The following is a 14,188-nucleotide window of genomic DNA, read 5'->3' on the forward strand; positions in this document are numbered from 1 at the left end:
GTGGAAGATTGCAAAGCTTACTTTGCTGACAATATCACTGTGCACAGTTATTCACTGGAGCTCTCTTATTATCTGTGGTAATGCTTCTGTATGGTCCAGAATATTTGAGTAACTGTTAGGATTAAAGAGCTAGGATAGTAGTAAACTTCCTTTCACATGTTGATAGTACTTCTGCAGCAAGAGCTCTCAATTTCTGATCCTTATGGGGAAAAGAACCATACATTTTATTATGCCACTGCCTCTTCAATGTGAAAAAGTAAGTCAAGTACTTAATCAAGACACTCAGGAACAGTTCTTCCTTTCCCCTTTTGTTAAGAGAGTTGTTAACTAATAGATTAATATACCCAGCATTTCCAGAAGTACCAGGCATATCATTACTCAAAACCCCACATCTACTGCCATGGCCACTGGCTCATAGCTAGGCACTGCATTTTTTTCTATGTTTTTACAGTGGGCTTTTAAAGCTCCTCATGAAAACCAGTAGGGTGAGAACTCAGTAAACACTGATGAACTGTCAAATGAAGCAATTTAATCAAAGCATCAGTGTCAACAATAACATGAAAACGCGGACAAAGTTTTAACAAGTACCACTTGTTCAGCTATTAGTTCATTTTTCTTCACAGCCTCTGTACTTTAGTTTGAATATAAAAAATCTTGTTACCAGTCATAATTGCAACTGGAGGCTTAAGAATTTTGTTAAAGAGTGAAGCTGATGAGTAGGAGGACTCATTCTCTGTAATCAGAGAAATTATTCTTTGATGAGGAAGGAAAAGTCTTTATGATTGAAGAAATGAGGAAAAGAAATGATGCTAAGACTACAGATGTGATATCAGCTAGAAAATGCTAGTGCCATCTGACAAGAGTGCCTAGATTGCTAATAGCACCTTAACAAGCTATATTAGTGGTATGAGCATCATGTAAGGATCATTCTATAGCAGAAACTGTTAGTGAATAACAAAGTCGCTTTAGATGTGCTTAGTGTCTTATAATAGTAGTGTTTGCAGCAGAATACAGTGCCTCTCACTGTTGAGTTTTATGTCTTTATTAACATTTGATGAGTAACTGCAGGGGAGAAGTATCCCAAGGATTGGTAAAGCATGACCACTACCTCAGTTTGCCAGTTCTGTATTAAAGACCATAGATCAGATTATTCCCCTGTGGGTGAACTTTTGGTATCTATCAAGTTTTGGAGTGAAATAAGGACCTGTTTCTAAGAGTCAGTCTCAGGCAACATGCTGCAATATGCAGACTGACATAACATTTTGTAACTTTCACATGTGCCAGGTAAATCATATAATTACAAAGAAATTTTATCAACTAATTCATTTGGTGAAAATGTAATCATTTGGGTGCAAGTCTGAAAAACATTGTTCTTTGTCATGACTTTGGTTGAATGATAGCTTTCTTTGCAGAGGCTTGTATGATGCTATGTTTTGGATTTTTTATTAAAATAGCATCATGCTATACACACCAATGTATTTGGTTCTTGCAGAGCAGTGCTTCAGGGCCAAGGACTTTTCAGCTTCTCATGCTGCCCTGCCAGCGAGGATGCTGGGGGTGCACAAGGAGCTGGGAGGGGACACAGCCAGGACAGCTGACCAAATTGGCCACAGGGATGTCCTGTACCATATGGCATCATGCTCAGCAATAAAAGCTGCAGTATAAAAGGAAGAAGGAAGAAGATGTTTGGAGTGAGGGTGTTTGCCTTCCCAAGAAACCATTATGCGTGAGCCCCGTTTTCCTGAAAAGTGGCTGAACATCTACCTGTTGATGGGAGGTAGCAAATGATTTTCTTGTTTTGCTTGGCTTGCACACACAGCTTTTGCTTTAACTAGTAAACCATCTTCGTCCTAACTCCAGGTGCTCACACTTTTACCTTTCTGATTCTCTCCTTCATCCCACCTCATCAGTGATGGCACTTCATCCCACCAGAGTGAGTGAGAGGCTGGGTGGTACTGAGCTGTCTGCTGGGACTAAACAACAACAATTCTTGTCCTGTATTCCAGAGAACTGTTTCTGGTTACTATGAGCTTGTAGGTATTGGTAATGCAGTTTGTGTTTCAAAGTAATGCAGCCAATTAACAAAAGTTGCTTTCCAAAGCTTATGCTTTCAAAAGGCTTTGTGCTCTAATACAGTACTTCAAATATCAGGCAAATATATTTCCTTGTATCTCAATGGCTTAAAGCCTTAATTGCTGTTATTGGTATGACAGTCAACAAAGTGACAGATGCTTCCACTGCAGAGTTTTCACAAGTAGCAAAGAAATAGCAAATGAAGGTTATAATCTGAGAAGATGTAGTAGAGAGAGTTACAGGAGAACACAAGGAAACCAGTTTGGGTGTACAAGAACTCAGTTCCGCTACAAACATGAAAGTCCATCTCAGAAATGATGTGAAAGTAAAAACTCACCTCATCAGCTAGCATAAGGAAAAACAACCAACACCAAAAAAAAAAAAAATGTAATGTAACAAGAAAAACAAGTCATGAATAGCTGACATTCAGTCCAAGAAGAAACTGTCTCAATCTTTTGACCAAAAAGCAAACACAGTTGGTCATGTGATGCAACTGATAAATATTTAATAAAAACTCACAAATATAAATTATGTATATTAAAACCCCTATCTAAATTTCCCAATTTTCAAATGCACTTAAAGGAACCAATAAATCAGGAAGAGAAAAATGTCTAGGAAGGACAATGTTGAATGGAATTTGTCTTAGATCAAAACACAGTCACGATTACCTCACTAGTTTGTATCTTTTCAGTAAAATTTGTCTATTTGATTCTGATTTTATTATCAACACTATTCTACATATATGTATTTGAATAAAACTGAACAAATTCTGAGTTATAATTCCCTATTAAAAGTATTAAAGATTACTTCTCCGAAGGACAGGTTTCAAGCTCAAAATAGCTATGTGTCAGAAATGAGATGAAAGCTGGCAAGATGCAGTGTCACTTTGGGAATCAATCCAAAAAGTTATTCTTTAGCACCCTTTTATCTTACAGTAGCCAATTCATATACTCATTAATTATAACTATATGTGATGCATATACCTGACTGACAGGCTGGGGAGCATATCTACTGAGAAGAGCTTGGGGGTCCTAGTGGACAGTAGGCTGAACATGAGTCAGCAGTGTGCTGTGGCAGAAGAGATCTTCTACATATATCCTGGGATGTATTAGGAGTACAGCATTCTAGATACTGCCTACAGTTTTGGACCCCCAGCACAGAAAAGTCACGGACAAACTGGAGGGATCTCAGTGAAGAGCCCCAAGAGTTATACTTGCTCTGTGACGTACAGCTGTGGAAGCTGGTCTGGGTCAACCTGGATACAGGATATGTTGGGGGCACCCAGCATCTCCCCTGTGCCTACAAGAGGTTTTTAAAGGAGATACAGCCAAGCTCCTCACAGCCAATCACAAAACAGTGCATATAAGAAATATTGTGACTATTCAAAACAGTCTCCGAATCACATGTAAGGTCTGCAATATCCTAGGTTACTTGGTTACTTACCCTTCAGTTAAAAGATTTATTTTTATTTTTATTTATTTATTTATTTATTTATATACTCTATAACAGTAAGTCTTCTTTCTTTTAGGCTACAGAGTTTCTCCACAATCTACTGGCAATATGAATTTGAGGGGTCAAGGGTACCTGGATCTTTATCTAGAAGTACCTATGCAGAAATCAAAATTTGGACAAAGGAGGATACTTATTTTAGTAGTCAAGGATATAATGTAATGTACTAGGATTTACAGTCAGATAATGTTTGACTAGATTTAGCATTTATAGGTAATTTTCAATTACTCAAGCAATCAACCACAGGAACTAAGCGTAAAATGTTGTGGTAGTTTTACATTATTAAGTACAAGTATGCTTTATTATTATGTGTATGTATATTTTGTATTATGCTGGAGGTCAGATGAAATGAATTCATGGGACCCTTTGGGCCTTGCAAGTTATGAAGCTATGCATCTAGAACTAGATTTTGTGCTTTAATTGTAATAACTCCTCATAGCAAGTCTATATGTCCTTATCCATGTACCTGGAAAGATACCATCATATGGACATCTGTGACCCATTGTCTTTTAAAAAGAAAATAAACCACTCTTTTACAGTCATTTGCTTCAGTCAGTGAAAAAGTCTCTTTCTGTGTACCTTTCCTCAGACTTTTTCAGAAGCTTGACAAGACATTTGCATCATTCACAGTCAACGGACAAATTCCTATGAAGTTAATGAAGTTGTTTCGTTTATTCCCCTGTGCTATCTAGTATATTTTGAATTTCAGTAATATGTTGTCAAAGCAGGGACCCCACATGACTCTCACAGGAGGGGACCTTCTGCCTTGAAAACCCTTTCAGATCTTTTTCCCAGCACAGCCTCTTGTTCCCTTTCTTGATCCCATTCCCAATATCTTCTGATCCTAAAAAGACATTATACTTCTGGTTTAAATATCTTATGGAATATATTTTAATACCTGATCCTATAATCCTATAGGATCTGTTATTTTGAAGTTAGTTTCAACAAAGACATGAGAAATAGACCTAGGAGGTTGATAGGTGGGTGATTTGTTGTTAACAATTTATTATTTTTTTTAATCTTAATCAGGGATTCCTATCACTCCACTGTTAATTGCCCTGTTTCTCTTTCCTTCCCCTCCCCCTCCTTCCCCCCCCTTCAAAAAAAAACTGCAAATAACACTAAAATAGAAATGACTTTTCAGTTTGTTTGGAGTTAGATTGCTTTTTCTTTTAATTATATTCAGTAAATCTGCTCAGAGAGAAAAACATGTATTGTAATTAAAAGAAAAATAAACACATTTTATTGTTAATATAAAGATGGTCTTACTACTTGCTCCTAAATAGGGAAAGTTTTCAGACACAGTACCAGGCAATAGTCAGCATATTTAAAATATCAAAGTGCTGCAAACACAGTGGTATTCCATAATCATAAAGATAAGGTGAGAGGTTCTATGGTATGTAGAACAAAAAAATAAAAAGAAGTTAACTGCATAACATCCTAACACTGATCAAACAAAAAAAAAAATCTAAAGAAAAAGAATGTTTGCAGATGTGAAAATGACTACCTATAAAATAAAGATGCAGAACAAACAAACTTCCAACTGAAGAAACAGAAAAGGAGGCAAGTTCTGGATATATAAGAAATGTGCTAATATTGTTATTGTTGAAGATCTGATGTTAGGAAAACATATGTTGTTAGTGCCAGCAACAGGAAAATGAGGTTGTTTGGATTCCAGTCCTGCTCTCAGTAAGTGCCACTAATGACACAGATAAAAAATCATACTTGGTATTGTTAAAAATTAAAGAAGCATAGGAAAAAGGTGGTAAGTCAAGAAAATTTAAATGTTCCCTATTTGCAGGTTTATCTTGCTCATTTTAATGAGCCATTCTATGTTCTATAATCCATTTATGATCAATGTTAAAAAATGTTAGTGGTGTTTTAATTAAATTTGTATGGTAAAAAAAATAAGAATTGAAAAAAAAATCTGTGCAGAAAGGACATTTTATTTTTAATGAAAAAAGCTGTTGTTGTCTTGTGGAAAGTACTGCTATCCTCTCTCACGGTTTGTATTATTATCACATGGTAATTAAATATTGAGGTATGAAAAATGAGTATGCTGCTTATGCATAGAAAATTCATTTAGCAAGGTGTTCTTGATGTCCTGAAACATTTATATAAGGGCTTCTAAAGCTTCATCTCCCTGTTGGTTTGTTTGTTTGTTTGTTGGTTTCAATTCAGTTTGGTTTTTGAAGTAATCTGTAAAAGAAAAAAAAAATAAAATAACCCCCTACCTGTCTTGGTTACAATTTGCATACAGCTACACAGCAGTTTTTAATCTGGGTCATTCAAACTGATACATCATATAGAATAGATAATCTAAGGTAAATAACATTAATGAAACATGATTATTGCCAAGCTGAATATTAAGACAATTTCTTTATCCATATTCTTGTTTCTGTCACCAGACAGCAATCTGTCAATTGAGCTTAATAAAATAATTAGAAACTGTAGATGGAGAGTAAAAGAAAGAGTATGTTAACTATGGAAACATACAATTCCCTCAAATCTTATTATCAGTATTCTTGTAAAGGATTCCACCATTTTAATTTGCAAGCTTTTAAAGGTGCACCTCGATTTTGTGTTTGAAAATCTATAAAACATTGTAACAGTCCATGAAAAAAAAAAAAAAAGAGATTCATTACTATGGAATGACACTCTGAAATTGCTTTACAGGAAGAAAGTATGAATTCTTTTAACAAGATTACTTTGGTCAATTGAATTTGTTTAATACAGTTATGTAGTTACCTGACTCCAGAGATTCTAGAACATTTTTTTCTCCATACTCTGCAAAGACAAATTGAGTTTGTGTAAGCAATAATTTAAATTTAGGATATTTCATTAAGCACAAATTCAGGGAAAAAAAAAAAAAAAAAAACATTTTATCTAAATTAATCAGATGTAATTGCTAAGACATTGGGTGGTGTAAGAATGTAGAAACGAGGCTTTCTAGATTATCAGCTGCAACGACCACCTGACTGAATTCAATATTTCCATTTACAAAACCCATCAAAATTTTATGATCTTGTTGGTCAGACATACTTTCAATATCCAAATTAAATGTATTCCTGACAAGCTGCTTTAGAATCATAGAATCAAATAATGGTTTGGGTTGGAAGGGACCTTAAAGATCATCTAGTTCCAAATCCCCTACCATGGGAAGAGACACCTTCTGCTAGACCAGGTTGCTCAAATCCCCATCCAACCTGGCCTTGAACACCTCCAGGGACAGGGCATTCACAGCTTCTCTGGGCAACCTGTTCCAGGGCATCACCACCCTCAGAGTACATAATTTCTTCCTCATATCTAATCTAAATCTCTCTGTTAGTTTAAAGCAATTACTTCTTGTCGTATCAGTACAATCCATGATAAAGAGTCCCTCCCCATCTTCTTGGAAGCCTCCTTTAGGTACTGGAAGGCCACTATAAGGTCTCTCCAGAGCTGCTGCTTCTCCAGGCTGAACAACCCCAACTTTCTCAACCTATCTTCATAGGAGAGATGTTTCACTCCTTTGGTCATTTTTTCGCTTGTTTGTTTTTCTGGTAGGTGGTGTAGAAATTAGGGAAGACCTGCCTATGGAAAAGAATCTTGGCTGAAGAAATCTCAATTTAGATATTTTCAGATTAATGTAAATTATAAAAATAAGAATGCAATAAACATTTGCAATTCCATAAAGGTCAACTTTAAGAGACAGTTGAAACCAGATTGAAGCTCTCAAGGTCTGTATGTAAGATTTATTACTTTCTTATCCAGAGGTGACAAATATGAATCCTACACTGAAGTTTAAATTATACCAAATATGGCTTCAGAGCCAAAACAATGAACAAGCATTTCAGATGGTCAGTAGGAAGGACAAAGGAATGGTTAAAAGGATATGTCAGCAAATTAAGGGTTGATAGGCAGATCTTACATAATATTTGTGCATGTTTGCTTACTTTCCAGATCATAAACAATAGAGAACATGCTACAAATGGAAATCTATCAATGAAAACTAAACAAGTATTTGCCTTAATTCTTAAAAAACAAAACAAAACAAAACAAACCAGAAAAAAAAAATGAGGTGAAATACAAGAGAAACAGACAAACACACTAAAGAATATCTTCTGACAGTCAAATAACTGGGGGGGAGGGCGGTGTTGGGAAAGTTATGAGGCAGCATGTTATTATACATTTTTAAAGAAGCATTTATTTCCTAAATATAATTCTATTGATATTTACTCCATTTTTTTATTATTTTAAATCTTTACAAAGTCTATCCTTATGTATATTTACCACTACTTTAAACAGCAATAACAATAACAGCAAGAACTATGTTGGCTTATAACAGATGTCTAGGGAAGACTATAAGAGCAGAATAAGTGTAGGCATTAGAATCTGTTGAATTTCATGAGTTTTATGGCAGTGCATTTCTCCAGCCTCCCTAGGTCTGGATGACAGCCCTGCCCTTGTTCAAGTAATGGAAGTGACTTTCAAAAGAAAACAGTGTAACTAGCTGAACAGAGTGCATTCACAAGCTTTCTCCGATAGTCCTAGTTAACAAAGTCATCAATTACCTATTCAATAAAAAGTGTGAGTATAGACATTTACCTTGTAGAAATTATAATCAACTTCCACTTCCTTCCTCCCTTCCTCCCTCTCATATAGACAAATATATACAAATCATAATTTAAAATATATTATTTTTGTGAGATTTAAACACTCCTGTCTGTGCTGGTGTTTTCACACTTTACCTTAGCTAGAGATCTTCTCCATTATGATTGATTTCTTAATCATTTGGTAAACTTTCTTAAAAGTATAAAAATTTCTGTCATATTTTTCTATACCATTTTTGGTAGTATACTCTCAGTTGTGTATCAATTTTATCATTCTGGGAATAGATTTTCTTTATTTTTCAATTTGATAAGTATGCAACCAGAATTTGCAAAAGAGTTATATTTTCATGAGACTATATGTGAATTAAGCATTCTACAGGGTTAAAAGTTAAGAGACACTACATGGCATTTAATATATGAAAAGTCCTCTTTTCAGACTTTTTTTTTTTTCTGTTGTGACAAACTGAGTCTTCACAGTACTGATGGAAAGTTTACAAGTAGGAAGTTGAAATCAGGTTGAAGTTTATGAGCCAGCCATGTGCCTTGCTGCAAAGGCTGATGGTAAACTGGGCTACATAAAGTAAAGTATTGCAGGCAGTTCAAGGGAGGTGATCCTTCCTCTCTAATCGGCACTGGTGAGGCCACACCTCTGTCCAGTTATGGACTACCTAGTACAAAACAGTACATGGACATACTGGAGATAGTCCAGCAAATAGATACAAAGATGATGAAGGAACTGAAGCACATCTCATGCACACCATGTGGCACCTTGTGGTTTTATCTGCGTGACCACGGGGAAGATATGAGGAAATGGGATGGTGTACCTACTTCAACCCTAGCTGCTTGGGTACATGAACTGAAGGGAAATACAGCAGCAAGAAGAGGGGCTCCTAAGACAAAAGCTGCTCCAGTTTCTGTTGGGCAGTTCCCCAGAGGCAGTAGAAGAGCTGATGTTATTCTTGACCCTGATGAAGGGACCTCTGCTTTTCATTTACAAGAATTAAGTGACAGACACTCCAACCAGGACTAGAGGGGCCTTGCCTCTGGCCAGGTAGAAGAGAGGGATAACCGGATTTATTGGACTGTGTGGATCTGATGGCCTGGCACATTGGAACCACAAGAATACAAAGCTCTAGTGGACACTGGCGCACAGTGTTACTTAATGCCATCAGGCTACCAAGGGACAGAACTCATCTGTATCTCTGGAGTGACAGGGGGATCCCAACAGCTAACTGTATTGGAAGCTGAAGTGAGTCTAACTGGGAATGTTAGATGGCAAAAGCATCCCACTGTGACTGGCCCAGAGTCTCCATGCATCCTTGGCATAGACTACCTCAAGAGAGGGTACTTCAACATTGACGACATCCTCGTGTGGGGCAACACAGCAGAAGTTTTTGAGAAAGGGAAGAAAGTAATTCAAATTCTCCTGAAAGCTGGTTTTGCCATTAAACAGAGTAAGGTCAAGGGACCTGCACAGGAAATCCAGTTCTTGGGGGTAAAATGGCAGGATGGACGCCGCCGTATTCCGATGGATGTGATCAACAAAATAACGGTTATATCTTCGCCAACTAGCAAAAAAGAAACGCAAGCTTTCCTAGGCCCTGTGGGATTCAGAAGAATGCATGTTCCAGGCTATAGTCAGCTTGTGAGTCCTCTATATCGAGTGACTCGAAAGAGAAACTATTTCGAGTGAGGCCCCGAGCAACAACAGGCCTTTGAACAAATCAAACAAGAAATAGCTCGTGCAGTAGCCCTTGGGCCTGTCCATACTGGACCAGCTGTGCAAAACGTACTTTACACTGCAGCTGGAGAGCATGGCCTCACCTGCAGCCTCTGGCAGAAAACCGCAGAAGAAACTCGAGGTCGACCTCTGGGTTTCTGGAGACGGGGCTATCGAGGATCGGAAAAAGATCCTGAAAAAGAGATACTGAAAAAGAGATACTAACTGAAAAAGTAGAAAAAAAGATACTAACGGCATATGAGGGTGTTCGAGCTGCTTCAGAAGTTATGGGTACAGAAGCACAGCTCCTCTTGGCACCACGGCTACCTGTGTTACATTGGATGTTCAAAGGGAAAATTCCCACTACACACCATGCGGCTGATGCTGCATGGAGTAAGTGGATAGCATTAATTACACAGTGGGCTCGAATAGGAAAACCTAATTGCCCAGGAATCCTGGAAGAGATCATGGACTGGCCAAAAGGCAGAGATTTTGGAGTGCCGACAGAAGAGGTAACCCGTGCTGAAGAGGCAGCACCATATAATGAGTTGCCAGAAGACAGAAAGCAGTATGTGTTGTTCACTGACAGATCCTGCCATGTGGTAGGGAGCCATCTGAAATGGAAAGCTGCTGTGTGGAGTCCCACACAACGAGTTGTGGAGGCCATGGAAGGGGAAGGTGAGTTGAGTCAGTATGCAGAAGTAAAAGCCATACAACTAGCCCTAGAGATTGCCAAAAGAGAAAAATGGCCAGTACTGTACCTCTACACTGATTCATGGATGGTGGCAAATGATCTGTGGGGGTGGCTGCAGCAATGGAAACAGAGCAACTGGCAGCACAGAGGTAAACCTATCTGGGCTGCTACCCTGTGGCAAGATATTGCTGCCCGGGTAGAAAACCTGGATGTAAAAGTACGTCATGTAAATGCCCACATGCCCAACAGTCGCGCTACTGAAGAACATCAGAACAACGAAGAGGTGGATCGAGCTTCAAAAATTGAAGTGGCTCAGGTGGACCTGGACTGGGGACGTAAGTGTGAGCTGTCTGTAGCTCGATGGGCCCATGAAACATCAGGACATCTGGGGAGGGATGCCACATACAGACAGGCTCGTGATCGAGGGGTTGACCTGACCATTGAGGCCAGCACACAGGTTACCCATGAGTGTGAGACCTGTGCTGCAATCAAGAGAGCCATGAAGGTAAAATCTCCCTAGAACAGGGGGAGGTGGCTTAGGGTTTCAATATGGTGAGGCCTGGCAAATTGACTATATCGGACCACTCCCACAAACTCGCCAAGGCAAACTGTACATACTCACCACGGTAGAAGCAACTACTGGGTGTCTGGAAACATACCCCGTAAACTATGCCATGGCCTGAAACACTATCTTGGGCCTAGAAAGCCAAGTGCTGTGGCATCATGGTACACCAGAGAGAATTGAGTCTGACAATGGGAGCCATTTCCGAAACAATTTTGTCACCTCCTGGGCCAAGAGGCATGGTATTGAGTGGGTGTATCACATCCCTTATCACCCACAAGCCTCTGGGAAGGTTGAGAGGTACAATGGACTGTTAAAGACTATGTTATGAGCATTGGGTGCTGGGACATGGAAACAACGGGACATAAATCTACCAGAAGCTACTTGGCTACTTAACGACAGGGGGTCTGACAGCCGTGCTGGTCCTGCCGAAACAAAACCCCTATACACGGTGAAAGGAGCTAAAGTCCCCGTAGTGCATGTAGGAAAGTGGATGGGGAAGGCTGTGTGGGTTGCTCCTGCCTCGGGAAAAGGCAAATCCACTCGTGGGATTGTCTTCACCCAAGGACCAGGGTATACCTGTTGGGTCATGCAAAAGAATGGAGATATCAAGTGCGTGCCTCAAGGAGATTTAACCTTGAGAGAAAACTAACCTGCAAGCTAAGTTATATGTTGTAGGAAGACACTGCAGGATCAATGACAGGTCAACTTTGCAAGGAACCGGGCAAGTACAACAAGGACTTGAGCTAAGCTGGTGCTGGCATCCAGACATCCAACTCCACCTGCCCTGAGTGACCACTTTGGCAGATGAAGACTAAATCGTCAACAGTTCTTATGAACATTTTCCGAGAAAGACCTATAGAATGAAAAGATATACCTACCTATCAATCTGTTAAAGAACAAGGAACAATGGTGATGAGAATACTTATATGCTAAAGTATGGGGGACCTGAGAGTGACACAAATGTTATGGAATAAGGGGTGGAGGTTGTACTGGGTCTGGCTGGGATGTTAACTTTCCCTGCAGCAGCCCATACAGTGCTGTGCTCTGCACTTGTAGCTAGAACAACAGTGGTATCACACCAGTGTTGTCTGCTGCTGAGCAGTGCTGGCACAGCATCAGGACTCTCTCTAACCGTCCTAGGGGGTGAGCAAAAAAATGAGAAAGAAACATCACCAGGACAGCTGACCTAAACCAACCAAAGGGATATTCCATACCATATGATGTCACACTCAGCAATAAAAGGTGGAAAAAGGAGGAAGAGGGGAGGGGTGGGCTCTTGTTGTGAAAACGTCTGTCCTCCCTAATACCGTCTACGTGCATTGAGGCCCTGCTTCAAGGACGTGGTCAAGCATCACTCATTTGTGGGAAGTAGAGAGTAATTTCTTTCCTCTGCACTTCCACATAGTCTTTACCTGTTTTGTTTTGTTTTTTCCCTTTCCCCCTCCCTTTTCCCCTTTCCCTTTTTTCCCTTTAGTTAAATTGTTTGATTAATAATAATCTTTCCTTAATAATTATTTTTTTTTCCTTTAATTAGATTATCCTTATCTCAACCCATGAGTTGTTCTTTCCTTTACTTCTTCCCCTCCTCATCTAAGGAGGGGGAGTGAGAGAGCGGTTGTGGTATTCAGCTGCCTAGCCCGGTAAAACCACCACACTCATCAAAGTATGAAGGGAGAGTGCAAAGCAGACAGAGCCAGGCTGTGCTCAGTGTTGCCCAGTGCCAGGACAAGAGGCAATGGGATTCTTGAATCACAGGAGGTTCCCTCTGAACATCAAGAAGCACTTCTGTACAGTGCGGGTGACTGAGCACTGGCACAGGTTTCCAGAGGTTGTGGAGTCTCCTTCGTTGGAGATCTTCAAAAACCTCCTGGACATGGTACTGGGAAACCTGTTCTAGGTGGTCCTTCTTGAGCAGGGGGCTCCAGACTAGATAAGCTCCAGAAGTTCCCTCCAACCTCAGCCATTCCATGATTCTGTGAGTCAAGAGAAGTTTTGCTCTTTAGAGCATAGGGGGATACAGAAGGCAATAATCACTCATATAAATTTATGCAGTGTGGGAAAGACACTTCCATGTATATCTAACAAATATTATTCTCATTCAAATAACTTTCACAGAGATACAATTAAGTGGTGTAATAGTAAATGTCTTTTTTTTTCTTACATTGCATTTTCTTTTATACGATAGTTGCATTTTCTCCATATGTAAAGATGAGTTTGGAAATTTTAAAAGCAAAAACACTGAATCAATTTCTGAACAGCTGGCAAAATAATTTATTCACATTACCTTTACAGTTAAAAATAAAATAAACAACAGCTAACTTAACTTCTACAGTATTGATTTACAGGCCACTGTATTCAGTTTAATATTTATCCGAGTTATTTTTTCTCTTGAGTGACATTTATGAAATTAACCATTTTTTTTTTCTTTTTTTTTTCTAAAAACTCTATGTGTTTAAAAATTTACATGTGGTCACAGTTCCCCTTAATAATAAAGTTGAGGCTAGCATGAACCTTTCAGCTCAAATAGCATTGTTACTATAAACAATTTAATTAGGTGTTTTGCTTTTTCCACATTTTCAATTCACCTCTAAGTCTAAAATTATATAACAATATTTGTGTAACTGCATATGTTTAATGCCAAATTTATGTAACTCTTACCTAAGGTGTTCTTTTTTTCTTTCTTGAGCATGAATACAAATCTAGTCTCCATTGATGATGCCACCATTTATGTAGTCAGTTCTTGATGCAAGACCTCCTCTTCATGTGTTCCTTTTTTTCAAAATTCTTTGAAGATTAGTGAGAACCAAAAATATGATACATTATTAGCTTTTTTCATTACTGTTTTTCCCTCAAAAGGAAAAGTAAGTGGCCTCATTCTCAGTCTCCATCCTTACTTTGTTTCTGGGAACAATAACACATTGCCAAATAAACAGAGAATAAGAATCAAAACTATTACTTACCAGGTTAAAAGACATGATAAATCCATTTGACAAGAATATTGTGAAAGAAAGGCATGTTTTCTTCAACATAAAGGG

General features: G+C 38.7%; 1 long non-coding RNA gene across 1 annotated transcript; it reads right to left on the reverse strand.

Moving 5' to 3' along the window:
* Nucleotides 1-3,186: 3,186 nt before the first annotated feature.
* Nucleotides 3,187-14,129, reverse strand: LOC308193141. Its single transcript, XR_013949412.1, has 3 exons — nucleotides 13,812-14,129; nucleotides 6,331-6,369; nucleotides 3,187-5,781 (listed from the first exon to the last, which is right to left on the reverse strand). It is a non-coding gene; the product is annotated as an uncharacterized lncRNA (long non-coding RNA).
* Between the last annotated feature and the right edge of the window lie 59 nt (nucleotides 14,130-14,188).

Source organism: Anser brachyrhynchus (assembly GCF_964034855.1).
Source record: "Anser brachyrhynchus genome assembly, chromosome: 1".
NCBI lineage: Eukaryota > Metazoa > Chordata > Aves > Anseriformes > Anatidae > Anser > Anser brachyrhynchus.